We start from the raw sequence: 14120 nt of genomic DNA, 5'->3' as shown, positions 1-14120 counted from the left end.
TTTCTCCAAGACCAGTTATCAAAACCTTAAATAATTTTTCCTGAAGAGCTTATCTTTTGGCTACTGACAGAACCCACAACACTGAGACATTAAAGAAATGGAAGGGCTATTTTTGTGGCGTCTGTTCATATCTTTCATGAGAAAGAACTGAAATACAACATTTTTCAATTAATTTCACTGACAATCTTTAATAAGGTACAGTCTATGGAGTCTTTTAGGACAACTGAGAGAGACAGTTCTCAAAAGCTCTAGCATGGATTACAGCACATGGCTCTAAAACCCAGAAGTCATGTTGGTGTACATACAGTTAGCAGTCCAAAAGTCCATGACCCAGAAGTCATGTTGGTGTACATACAGTTAGCAGTCCAAAAGTCCATGACCCAGAAGTCATGTTGGTGTACATACAGTTAGCAGTCCAAAAGTCCATGACCAGAAGTCATGTTGGTGTATATACAGTTAGCAGTCCAAAATTTACTTCCTCAAAGCTCAAAATTCTGCTGCCTTACGATGATACCTGTACACCTCTGGCTTTAGTCCCTATTTTCTCTCCACCTGGATTAGCATCTACCCTGTTGACCATCACAGACTTGGGCCCCTTCTCACAGCTGTTATCATGCAGATTTATTGACCAAGTCAGAAAGCAGAGCAGAATGATACATGATTTGCCCAGCTATCTACCAGCATAAGTTCAGATCTCCCCATCATTTTGAGCAGCTTGGCTTTGACAAGGCAAGAATAAGCCTAGGAAACATTAGATTCAGTGGCTTCCTGCAGTTCAAGCTTTGGGAAGCAGCAGACGGTTCCAGACTAAGCTAGTTGGATCTAGACTGGAGTTACAGTATTGAGCTAATGTGATAATTCAATTCCTTTTTCTCTCCTGCTAAATGGTATGAGAATATCTACCATAGCTGTCCAGAATGTTTGTATATTAATGTCTCATTTATCTTTCTTTGAGTTTGGTTGCCAGAGAGCAGCTCCATTTTTCTACAAGCCCTCCATGGCTGCAATTATTATATTTCTGATTTTTCTTATTTATGCTATTGTTATAGCTTCTACTAATGAATGCATTATCTCTGCTTTTCTACAAAGCCCACACAGTTAGTGGAAGATTGTGGATAACTCCATTGTTCCCTTGCCCACTAAGAATTTCATGAGAGAGCAGTAGTAAACAAGCTTTGTATACTTTAGGTCTAAGTTCTTCTGAAGATTACTAGTAAAAGGAGTAGTATGTTCCCAGTTTAATGCTCACTTGCTGTTCTGTTCATCTCAAAACATCCCCAAGGAATATGGAAGAATTTGGCAGAGTTTTCCCAAGAAGAAGAAGAAAAAAAAAAGTGAGGGACTTTATGCAGTGTTGCAGCTGAGTGATAGACATATGGGAATGTTGGAGCTTTCTCTGTCCCAACTCCAGGAAGCCAAAGCACAACACATCATCTGAGCATACGGGCCCACCTCTCTTCCTCGATACAGAGTTTTATCAATAAGGTTAGCTTCTTTCTGTGAGGAACGTAACTCCTGGGTAGTCAGCTGGCACAGAAGTGTCCCTTCTCAGAGCCTTGATGAAACGCTGAGTGAGCATAATGCTGAGATTGCTATCCATGCCACAGGCTGCATTCACTGAGGTAAATCAAGCAAATTAGGAAATGGGGTCTAGTGCTGTACCTACCGTAGCATCCATAGGTCCATAGCATACATCCTGGCATGGTCTGGCCTGTGCTACCCACCCTGCTCAGGTGTCCTTAGGGGAAGAGGGTCACCACACAGGACCACAGCAGTCAGAGGAGAGCCAAAACTGGTTTATTCAGCAGTCAGAGGCAGCCCTAACGACTGGATTTTAGTTGAGGTTCTTACAATTGTGGAGAAGCAGGGCACGTGCCACATTCCTGAAAAGGGAAAACTTTTCACTGCCCAAATAATCAGAAGTTACTAGGAAACAAGCCATTTCATCTGAATGCTGCATAAGGGCTGTACACTTTATGCAGTCCTTACTTGAGCCTGACCCTGCTAAGAGGCCTGGAGTAAAAGAAGTAATAAAAGACAAATGGTTGAATGAAGGCTTCACCAGGAAAATACTGAGTGCTGCTACCTAGGGGAACAGGTAACAATTTTCATCTCTCTCTTTTAGATTGGGATTTCGGGATTCAGGATCTGGAGGGGAAGTGTTAGGGTTATTAGGAATTTTTTTGGTTTGTGTGTTTTAGAAGATTTTTGTTATCTGCTCACGGCTGTTCCAAAATGACAGAAATTTATTTCAGAAAACACCACATCAAGTTTTCTAAACACGGATAAATCTTATGTAAGATGGAACACCCTTACAGAACTGCCGTATCAATACGTATCAGTTACTGTATCAATAATTTTGTTTTTAACATCCCTCACTTGTGCCACTAATTTCTAGACAGTGTGCTTCTAATTCTAATCCTTTCCTGCAAAACTAGGTCTTCCATGCCCACCTGAGGGAACAACATTTTTACATTACACTGAAGGTCCTGTTATTCTAGTAATTTTTATTCTTATCCGTCTTTGTAACTGGCCTTAATTAGTCTCCATTTTTCTTAGCAAGCCACTTTATGGTTTAAGATTATTATAAAAGTTTGAAACAGATATGTGCAATATGACATCACCAACTTTTGAGATGTTGTTCATCTTTCATATAGGGAGGCTGCAAAGTATACTTTCCATGCCTTTAAATACTTCGTTTCAGTGATGGATCTTTTACATCTTCCTCACAGCTGAAAGTAGCTAGTCATGGGTCAAATATTTTGTGCCCAGACCATTTTGTAAAAGTCAATACTTTACATTAACAAAAAAAAAAAAAAGAGTTATTTGGCCTATTAAACCCACACCATCTGCAATGGTGTCTACAGGACACTTGGCAGGTTTTCCTACCACAATCCAAGTGATCCACTGCCAGTAACAGCCAAGGCTAGTAGAAATCTATGTGCAATTTGTTCATTTCTCTGAGAACTGTCCACTGTTCCTACCTTTGCCCTCCTTTCAGACCCTCAAATGTATCTATGCCCATTCCTACTGAACTTTGGAAAAATGTCTTAGGAGTCTCAGAATCCAAGGCTGTTGTATTTCTAAAATGCCTTTACTAGACTTTACTGCTCACAGAAGCCTCTGAGTAAAGTAATTATTGTTATAACATAACCAGTTTTATTTCACAATCTGATTTATATAAAAATAAAAATCCTACTGTATTTTCTTTAGTTCTTTTTTGTCCTTTGAGATTTCCCTGCCTTTGGAGCTATTCCTGTCTTCTTATGCACGTGCGCGCTCACACACACACACACATACACACACTATCTCTCTGTTAATGCGTTTGAGACTACTGCATTGAGAACCAGAACATACACACTCGATTAAGATGAGAAAATGCTGTTTTCCATCCTTTTTTTTTTTTTTCAAGCTTAATCCTGGTGGGTGTCCTTTCAGAGTAATCAATTATCAGCAACAGGATATTTAATAATGCAGTAACAGAGCCTCAGCCAAGCAGTGAAGTTAGAGTAGCCAGACAGAGGATTTTTGCACAACTGTGTACCGTAATTTGCCTGGACAATCGACTTAGCTTACTCCAGCCACATCACAAGTGTGTTGTTCATTTACTGTAAATTCTGACATTGCACCTGGATGCATCATTTGTATTTAAATACTTTTTTCCTAATATTCCAGACTTTGCCCCAGAGAATTGAATCCTGTTATTTTAAACTACACGACAGAAATGATGGAATTCAGTCTTTCAGAAGTTATCGACGTTTTAATAAATAACAGACCCTCTCCTGTCATGGCTTCTTACTGCTCGTAGCTGAAGAAAGTGCTCAGATACGAGAAAGACTGCAAAAGAGCCCAGGTAAGATATCATGATCATGACAGGCATAAAGAGCTCCCTGGATTCTTATAAGGAACATCCTGAGAGCCACACAGCACATGTGAAAAAGATAGTTGTCCATGGAATGGAGACACAATTCACTGATAATAGTAATGAAATTGCAGATCTGAGTGCAATCTCAGGAAACCTATATTCCGGCATTCTTAAAGGTGATTATTTTAAGAGATTGTTTTCCCAGAGATAGATATATCCTTTTTTTATGACTAATGAATTTTTAAAATGGGCTGCTGGTTGTAATGGGTTTGAGAAGTATTTTTCTTTACATAAAAGATTACTTTTCTATTGGGAAAAGGAGCATTAGCATCTCGGTGACCTCGCCATCCCTTCTGTTTCTGACTGGCCCATGAGGGCCTGATCCAAAGCCTGGAGAGGTGAATAGGAAACTGTGAAAGTTGTAAAATCTTTTCGCAGCATCTTATTGTTTGTATTTTTACTGCTGTATCTTACATTCATTCTCCAGCTCCGACTCACTTGGGGACATGGAGTGAGATCAGAGGGGACAAAAATTTTAAAAATAAATTCAGAAAATTATGGTAATCTCTGGTAAGGCCACAATTAGTTAAAAAGGCTGTAAGCTCTTTTTTACAACCGTCTCCACTCAGGGGTTCACAGCTCAGTCATAAAAACTTTGCTTCAGGCAGAAACTAGGCAGACAGGAAGCCAAATTCCAGCTTCTAACACACAAGTGCAATGGGAAAAGTTTCAGCTACAAAACAACATACATCAGTGATTAGCCTCTCATTCAAAGCCTTCATCCCAGAGAAGCTGTATTTTGAGAAGGTCCAGTTGACTCCTCTAGAAATTATTCAGATGAGCTTGAGCAGATCCAGATCTTGATCTCAGCACACAGCCCCAAGGTTGCAACAGCCTGTGCAGTGTTTGCAGGCAGAGCCATAATTCAAAAATATGAGATGGGGAGTGTATGTGCGTGTGCATACTTAGGGGGAGGAGGCTCTCCTTCACATACGTGATTTTTTTCATATTATAATTTTAAATTGGATCTGCTAAATCATAAGTTACTCAAAAAGCACTGTATTGGGAAGGCTATTGATCAGCTTTCTTGAATCTCTGGATATCAAGCTGATTTACAGCCCCTAGAGGTCTAGCCTGAAAGGCAAGTGGTAGCGTTTCATGTCCTCTATGACCTCCTTCAGCATCCTACCCAGATGGAAGAGGGAAGCAACCGTGTGCATAAAGTAAGTTACAAGCTGATTAAGGAGCTGTGTTGCTTCCTGCCACTCCTGGCATCCAAAATGCCCTCTTAAGGCAGAGAGTCAAGCTGAATTCAAGCACAGACCCCAGAAATGGCTCTGACTGTTGTTTATATATATATATATATATATATATATATATATATTTCCCAAACAGGCTGGAGGCTTTTTGGTAGAGCAAGGAGAAAAACAGAGGAAGTTTAACAAAGGAATGACTGACCTTTTCTTTCACTGTGTTGACATTTTTTCAGTCAAAAGTTTAAACCCAAACAGGTACTGACCCAAAATAACCTAGCCAGCTACCAGCTCAAAACAGTGGTGTCTTTCACAGAATCACAGACTGGCTGAGCTTGTCAAGGATCTCTAGAGGTCATCTGGTCCAACCTGCCTGCTAAAGCAGGGCCACCTAGAGCTTGTTGTCCAGGACCATGGTCATCCAAAAAACCCAGATGGCTTTTGAATTCCCCAAGAATGGAGACTCCACAATCAACCTGCATCAGTGCTTGGTCAACTTCACAGTGAAAAAGTGTTTCCTGATGTTCAGAGGGAACCTCCCGTGTTTCAGTTTGTGCCATTGCCTCTGGTCCTGTCACTGGGCATCACTGAAATGTCCTCTCTGGACCCTTACTTCAAATATTTGTATATATTGATGAGATACTTCTGAGCGATCTCTTCTCCAGGCTGAACAGTCCCAGCTCTCTCAGCTTTTCCTCATAGGAGAGATGATTCCTAATCTTAATTAGGAATCCCTTAATCTTCATTAAATCCCTTAATCTTCTTTATGGCACTTCACTGGACTGTTTCCAGTACATCTATGTCTTCTTTGTACTGAAGAGCCTAGATCTAGACACAGTACTCCACGTGTAACCTTACCAGGACTGAGTAGAAGGGCAGCATCACCTCCCTCGACAGGCTAACAACACTCCCCCTAATGTAGCCCAGGACACCATTCGCCTTCTTTGCAGCAAGGGTACATTGCTGGCTCATGGTCAATGTAATGCCCACCAGGAACCCCAGGGTCTTTCCTGCCAATGCTGCTTTCCAGCTGAATGGCCCCAGCATATGCTGGTGCCTGGGGCTGTTCCTCCCCAGGTGCAGGACTTGCACTTCCCCTTGCAGAACTAAACCTAGCAGAGACAGGTTTAGCATGTGAACTGGGTATGCAGTCAGGGGTCTGGTTAGTTGTGTCATATCACAACTCCACATTTCTACTCCTTCCCTATGTCCCTTTCCACATAGAATCACAGGTGTGCAGTTCTTCTGCACCACAAACCAATTCTGATCTACAAATCTTCACATGGTTCAATGTGGGGACTTCTTAAATTCACATTTAAACAGACAGAATCTCTCTTTGACAGCTTTGCAGAGAAATTACTTGCTTTTAGTAGGCTATCTTTGCTGAAAAACAGGCAGCAGCTAGATGTCTAAATTTGGCAGAGTGGATTCTATCATAAATAATACCTTCTAATCTCTGTTACTAAGACATAGAAATTAGGAAATTAGAACGGACCAATTCATACAATCTTTCCATGTCATCAAAAGTTTGTTTGCTCTTTGTTAGCACAATGTTTGTAAATGCTACTTTTAAAAATTCATAAACACAAAACTTGCTACTAGTATCGAGAGATTATTCTATTATCAGTGTTTATAAAACTCACAGATTTTTTTTCCCAGATAGTCACTCTGCATTGTTTACTTCTTAATTTTGTCCCTCTGCTTCTTCTTACATTCTTCAGTATTTTGAAAATTGATGTTTCTCACTTGCTAGTAGTTAACAAGTTGCAACTAATAGTTGCCAGGCTCTGCAACTATTTGTGGTTAATAATGATCATCTCTCAGTTGCTTCTTATTCAAGCCATACATACCATATTAACCTGTGCAATCACTCCTCCCAAGAAGCACTTTTAAATCATGACTATCAGTGCTACTACTTTATGCTAGTTTCTCCAATATTCAATAATATTCATATTCTCCAGAAATGCTGGGGTTTGGGCAAAAAGAGAGAGAGAACAAGGCTGGTTAAGAAATCAAGTTGGGCGTTCTTACTCAATGCTCTTATTTTTCCAGTATCCTCTGGCCCGTTCTTCAGCAAAAACTACTTTATGCACACGCTTACACAATCGCAAAACTTAGCCCTAAGCGTACGCAAAGTATATAGGGAAAAGAATGCATCTCTTCTTGGATCCCAAGGCGGAGCCTCACACGGGTGGCATGACATTTTTGGGCAAAGGCAGAGCCAAGAGTAGCCCCCAGCTCCCCTAGAGCCTAGCCCACAGTGCGCTGGCATGGCTCGAGGAGGAGGCAGCTGAAAGAGCGTTATCTTGGGGGGAGGATTCTCTGCTTTGGTCTAAAAGAGGCCAGATTCAACCACCTCCTTGGCTGGCTGCACTGCACTTCTCTGACTACCCGGCCACAAACAGTTGAAACTGAGGAAGAAGCATAACAATTGTTAACTGAGTACGAGGGGGAAATTCCCACTTTTTCTTCATCATCTTGTTGAGATCCTAATGTTACTGGAGCTTAATTACAACAGCATGGGTATTTAATATTTGTATTACAAATTATGCCAAGGATATTTCAAAATGCATAGATGTTCTTTCTATTCTGAATAATGCCAACTATTTGCTATTTATTACTAGCAGTGTGTGATCTGTCTTTAAATCACATAATTTCCTTTCAGCTCTCCAGATCTTGCAAATGTATGCATCTGCTTTAACTTTAAGTTTGTGAATAGTTGTCAACAAGACAACTTGTGTGCATAAAATTACAGCACAAAAATTAACATTTGCATCTAAAGTAATGCAAATTTAAATCTAAATGACCAAAACAAATAAGTAACGACTAACAGTCACAGGTAAAATCAAGTACCCTGAAAACAAATTGCTATTCATTTACGTTCTTTCTGTCTAGGACTATGAGGGTTTTGCATATTCTTGTCTGCCTATGAAAAGAAATATTTACAGACAGCTTATATTTATAAAGGAGTAAATTTATGTGTAAAAAAATACTCCAGTATTTTTTAGCAAATTAGAAATCTCCCCTCCCCTCAGTGAATTGTGGAGAAAGTTGGCATCTGGCTTTTCTGAAAATTCTGTCCAAAAAGAATCAAACATATCAAATATCAACACAAACGAAAAAGTAATTGCATTCATGACAATGTTCATGAATAACACGCAATAAAATATTCCACCAACACAATCAGCCGAAAATGTTGTTTGGAATTCAAACACATATTCACAAACCACCACATTCAACTCATTCCAGGCAGCAGATTATGCTATGAGTTTTCACACAATATCGAAGAAACATACAATTTCCTGGAGACAAGCAGAACTTTTAATCTACAACTGCAAGAAAAGTCACTGATGTGTGTTGTTTTGTAGTTTGTACAGAATCCCTGTGTTTGAAAAACCAGTGTGAGTCATTGTATTTGCAACTCCTCCTTGTATACACAACTTAACATTTATACATGCAAATAACAGTTTTGGTGGATGCAAACAGATGTGATTCTCATTCTTCTGGGTGCAATTAGAGAAGTCTGCTGAAAGCTTGACCCTGAAAAAAGCATAAGATCCTTTCCATGTTCAAATTTGAGCCATAAGTCATTGGACAAACTTAAAACACAGCCTGTCCTTTTATGCATCGTAATTTCTCCGAGCAATGTATTTACATTTTATGTGTTCTGTTGTAGAGGAGGGAGCCTTAACGATTACAATTTGCCATCCAGAACTTTATGGCTAGTCCTTGCAGAAAATAGCATTTCTGCCAAAAAGCTTCCTGCCCAGGTGCTTAACCAATTAGCTCTTAAGAGGTCTGGCAGTAAAACCAGTCATGGCAAGTTTTCTGGTATACTGTATATAAGGTGACAGCTTGCAAAATGTAAGATGAAAATTTGTTTTCTTAACTAGCACTGTGTAAAATCCTGGGAGACTATTTGATTGCATAGCCTAAAATGCTTATGACATCTCAAATTCCCAATTGATCTGGCATGGTTTTAGCAATATGTTGTCAACTTAAACATATTGTGTTTCTTTTTATAAATATGTTAAAAATAATTTCCTTAATTGTGATTGGGTGCTGCAAATATGTAGGAAGAATGGAGTAACCCCACAATTTTGAGGTTTGGGGCCCTTCAAATTTTTCCAAACATTTTTGCTAACTCACAAAATACATGCAAGCTTTCAAATGTGCCTTTTCTCCACAAATTACACCCACTTTTTATAATGGCACATTAGATTAAAAACATATTTTTTCACAAGGGGAGTACTTTGCAATGCAAAGAAGAAAACCATGAAAGATAAATATACCATAGTAAAACAAATGAATTCTCTGATTCTGGAAGCAAAAAGTTTGTATTATGTGGAGATGGCAGTGAAAATATGAAAAACTCACTACTTGAAGTGGTAGCTGCATAACGACAGAGCAGGTCAGTCAAAGATGATATAGGGAATGTGCAGAAAATCTTGGTATTGAACCAAAATATCCATGTAGGTAGATAATACATTTCAGGAATTTCATTCTCAGGATTGCAAAGCCGGAAAGAAGATGGTCTTTGACAGAAGCAGCACATGGCGCAGACAGCTCCTCACAGGACTTAGTACTGTAGGAGGGGATTTATTTCACTGAAGCCCTTGCATATTCAGAAGGTTTTAATATCTGAAACTCAGCGTACATGAGGCTACCATAGTGAGGACTCTGAAAACTTGGATCATAGGATAGACAAGTGTCCTACATATAAGAACACACCCTCGTGTGCATGTAGGATGCATGCAGGAGAAAGGGTGATGGCACTGCAGCAGAAGTGAGTCCTGGAGCCTATCCTCCTGTTAGGATGCAGAGTCCTGTTACCACAGCTCCATGGAGGTCCTACTGCTGCAATACCACTGCAAAACCTTCCCAAATCTGCTCTAGCCCTGTGCTGACTCCCTGCCTTCACAGTGGACAGCAATAGCCCCATGATAATCTTCCTCTGGGATGGGGGTGGGGGGAGGATCACAGTATCCTGTAATGCTTTTGCTTTGCTGAACGAGCTTTGTGGTACCCTGATCTCCCTCTGACATCTGTTAGCAGACTTTGAGCCATAAGCCTCAAAGGGAGTGCTACAGACTCTCCAAAGACAGCATTCTAGTCTCCAATGGTTTTTTGTGAAAACTTGCTCCCAATGGCCTGTGTGGTAAAAGGCAGGGTCTGCCAGCCCATGTGCAGCTGGGTTTCAGGAAGAACCTCTGGCATGGGGTCTGCTCAGATGAAAACTTGATGTGTGTATCTAAGGCTTGTATGAAACAAGATTTCCCATTGCACGTTACACTGATTTCCTTCGAAGTTCAAGGTGCTTTTTTATTCCACACTGATCGAACGCCATCTGATCATTTTGCAGAGGGAAAATGAAGTAGAAAAACAGAACATTAATCCTGACTAACATTTGAATGAGGAGTCGGAAATTCAAATTTCCCACAAGGCTGAAATGGACACTATGGAAAACCTTAGGAATTGTGGCAATAGGGCATTTCCTTCTGTACTAACTCTGGCAGTTCCAGACGCTATTCAAGAAAATGAGATTGCAATTACATTGAAAAACCAAGAAAACTTGGAAAACCAAGAAAACTTGCCAGAAGGTACTGCTGTGAAACACAGTCTTCGCATCTTAGTCTGAAAGGCTACTAGGGTATCTCTCTGGGGAAAAAAAGGGAACACAATTCCTGAAAATGCTATAGAAATATCCTTCCACTTTTTTTTTTGTTTTTTTCCCAAATTACAAGCATTTTGAGCAATTGTTTCCTAGCCCCATGTTTGGTGATTGATTTAATTTTGAACAGGTGAAAAAATTAGCAGGTGTACACCTGATCCAGTTCATACTCTGCAGGTACTGATTATAAATAACTGTTCTGTGTCATCGTGCAGGTTATTTCCTTTATGAGTTACCCTGGGATGGTACTAGTACTGCTAAGGCACTTCCAAGAATAGACATTTATGAGTAAAAAAAGGAAATTATTTACATTCCCAGGATGAATGTAAGCATGGTGAAAATGTCACAATGTCACCATACTAAAGAAGAAGTTACACTTACATCCATTGTTTTCCATAGTCTCAAAAAAATAAAAGATGCATAGTACTGGATAATCGAACTCCAGATCTGAATTTAGACTTGTTTCTGCTCCAGTTATTGCACACCCACAGCTATTCACATATGTGGCATGGTTAAATTAATGTGATAAATAGCCTCAGAGGCATAAATGAATAATAGTCCTTAAAATAAAGCCAGGCAACTTTATGCTGCAATATTCATTTAAGACTGTTCCAAAAAAAAAAAAAAAAAAATTGGCAAATGCCTACCTGCAGATCACCATTTGCTTTAAATGCTTGGTTCAAAATTTCATTCTATGTCAAGTTCTACTTTTAGTTATGCCTTTAGAAGTACCGATTTTTTTATGTATTTTTTATTATGGGGTGAAGCTGGTTTGATATTAACATATTATTTTTCTTGAAAATACCATTCCAGCAGAAGCTGATCTGACTTATTTTATATTCTATTTAGTTTCCAAGTTTGCAGGCAGAGACTTGGTCCACTCTGGACTTCCTAAGTCATCAAGCAAAAGTACGCCATGTGGGCCCATATATCAGCCACTTTCGGACTTTCAGAATAATCTGAATGATTTTGAAGACTTAACTGAAGCCAGAAAACCGTATCTTCATGAGAAATTGTTATCCACACCAGCAAATAACCATCCTCCCTCTTCAAACATCCAAGCAATGACATGTGCAAGCAAAGCACCTCCTCAATCCCTAATGGAAAACAGAATTATTACCAGGAGTAATTTGCCTTATCAGGACAGGAGGTTTAAAGACCTTCTGAAGGCAGCAGATGACAGTATTTACACCCCAACAAGGTGTAAGTGCCAAGAAGGCACTGACCTCCTCATGATTGACTCTCCCCAGCTGTCGCCTTTCCCCAGCCTGTGGCAAGCTGCCCTGAGAGAAACCCTAGCCAGAAAGATGTCCTGGCTGGGAACATCACAGCAACACACAAACATCTGCCCTCTGGGTTTAGTCAATGGTTCAAAACCACAAGCCATCCCCATGTCCCAACAGCAAACATTTACCATAAGAAGTATGAGGCAGCCTAAAGAAAACCCAACTCATTTTTAAAACAAGAAAACTAAGAAAAACTTTCTACAACTTGGACACACACATAAAACTACACATTTAAATCTTCCAGTTTTATCTCCACCATGCCAAACCAGTCAGAGGAAAAAAATAGAGATTCTAAGGTCAAATTTTGCATAAATAAAACACCTGCAGAGCTTCATAAGAAAATAGGACAAAGGGGCAGGAAAGAAACAAAGATGGACAGAAACAGAGAGCAGGAAAAGGAAGGCAGGAGAGATTAATCCAATCTTAAAATGAGACACCTACACACACAAAGAAGGACAATATGGTTTAAACTGTGTATCTTCTCATATCCATCAAACATAGGGCTACGAATTTTGTAGAGCACAGCAAAGATGCAGAAGAACAGATATCGCTGTAACAGAACAACATCAAGCATATTTAGGCAAAAAAGTGGACACTGTGGGCAGAAGATATGATTTTAAATGGTTTGTTACCACCATCACTGATGGGCTCGGCCATGGCCAGTGGTTGGTCCATTTTGGAGCCATCTGGCATTGGCTTCACTGGACGTATGGGAAGCTTCTATCAGCTTCTCACAGAAGCCACCTCTGTAGCCCCCCACTACCAAAAGCTTGCCACAGAAACCCCCTACAGGTTTCTATTTCCAGGATTGATTTACTAAAAAGCAAGTGAACATCCCTGCTTCTGCCCTGTATGGCCCTTTAAAGGTAACAACAGGTTTCCAAAGAGATATCTTCTGAAGGAGCATTTAGCCTACTTCATTAAAGCTGTAGCAGTCCCTTGTACAAACAATCTTCACATAGAGTCTCTGCTGGGACTGACACTGGATCTTTAGGTCCTCCAAGTCAGTCTCTGTAAGTGGATCCTGCTACTTGCATGGTCTGTCAATGCAATCATGAGAGATTCCCAGCCCTTCATTTCATAGGTTTTCCATTTACACATAGGAAATGGCACCTTTTACTTCTATCCGGTTTCTGAGCCATATTAATGAGTTCAACTGCTTTATGTATTACCAGTTTCAACACTGTTCTGCTTTTCAAATCACAACTGTTTTCATCTCAGCAAAAGAATTTCAAACCACAGGAAATTCTGGGGATGAAGTACAAATATACACTTAGAAAGAGCTATCAGGAAGCAAAATCAAACCTGCAGTTGGAAAAATATGAAAAAAATGTCACTGCTTTCACACTGCACTTTCAATTTCATCATTCTTTAAACACATAAATGAACAAGATTAATAATTCAGCCAGTAAAGGAATTTCTGTTTAGCCTCTGAAGAAACCCTGAATAATTCAGAAGTTCTGACGTTAAGATAGCCTTCGTCATGCTTACCCATCCACCCTTTGTAAAATGATGAAGACAAACCAAAGTGACTGACCCATTATCTCACAGCCCTCTCGCATTACAGCTTATGAACAGCAAAACTCTGCAAATCGAAAGCTCACAAAAACAGAGAAAGCAGCTCATGTTCACCTGTTGTCTGTTCCAGCAAGATGATTAGAAAGGGCAAACAGGAGCATTTTGCTCATTCCTTACAAACATGGTGTAAAAACTACAACACCTTATCTGCAGCCCAAGGAAATTCACTTCTTCAACTCCCCTGGGGTTTAGCCATAGGGTATGTGAAAGGTTTAAGAAATTCAGAAGATATTCATCGTACAAAAGCCATTTTAAAAGAAATCAGTGTTTGCCAAACTGAAATATATAAACACACATATTTTGTGGCTAATCCATTAGAGAGAAAGTGAGAAAAGGCTTTCAGGAATGAGCTGGGAAGGAGCTATCACTCAGGAGAGTAGGCAGAGGAGCAAAGGGAACAAATAGAGCAAAACACCATGAGGCATACTCAGGTTGAGATTTTGAGAAGCAATAGGGTCCTGCAGCAG

Source organism: Strigops habroptila, chromosome 6, assembly GCF_004027225.2.
Source record: "Strigops habroptila isolate Jane chromosome 6, bStrHab1.2.pri, whole genome shotgun sequence".
NCBI lineage: Eukaryota > Metazoa > Chordata > Aves > Psittaciformes > Psittacidae > Strigops > Strigops habroptila.
Note: the sequence above shows the minus strand (reverse complement) of the source record.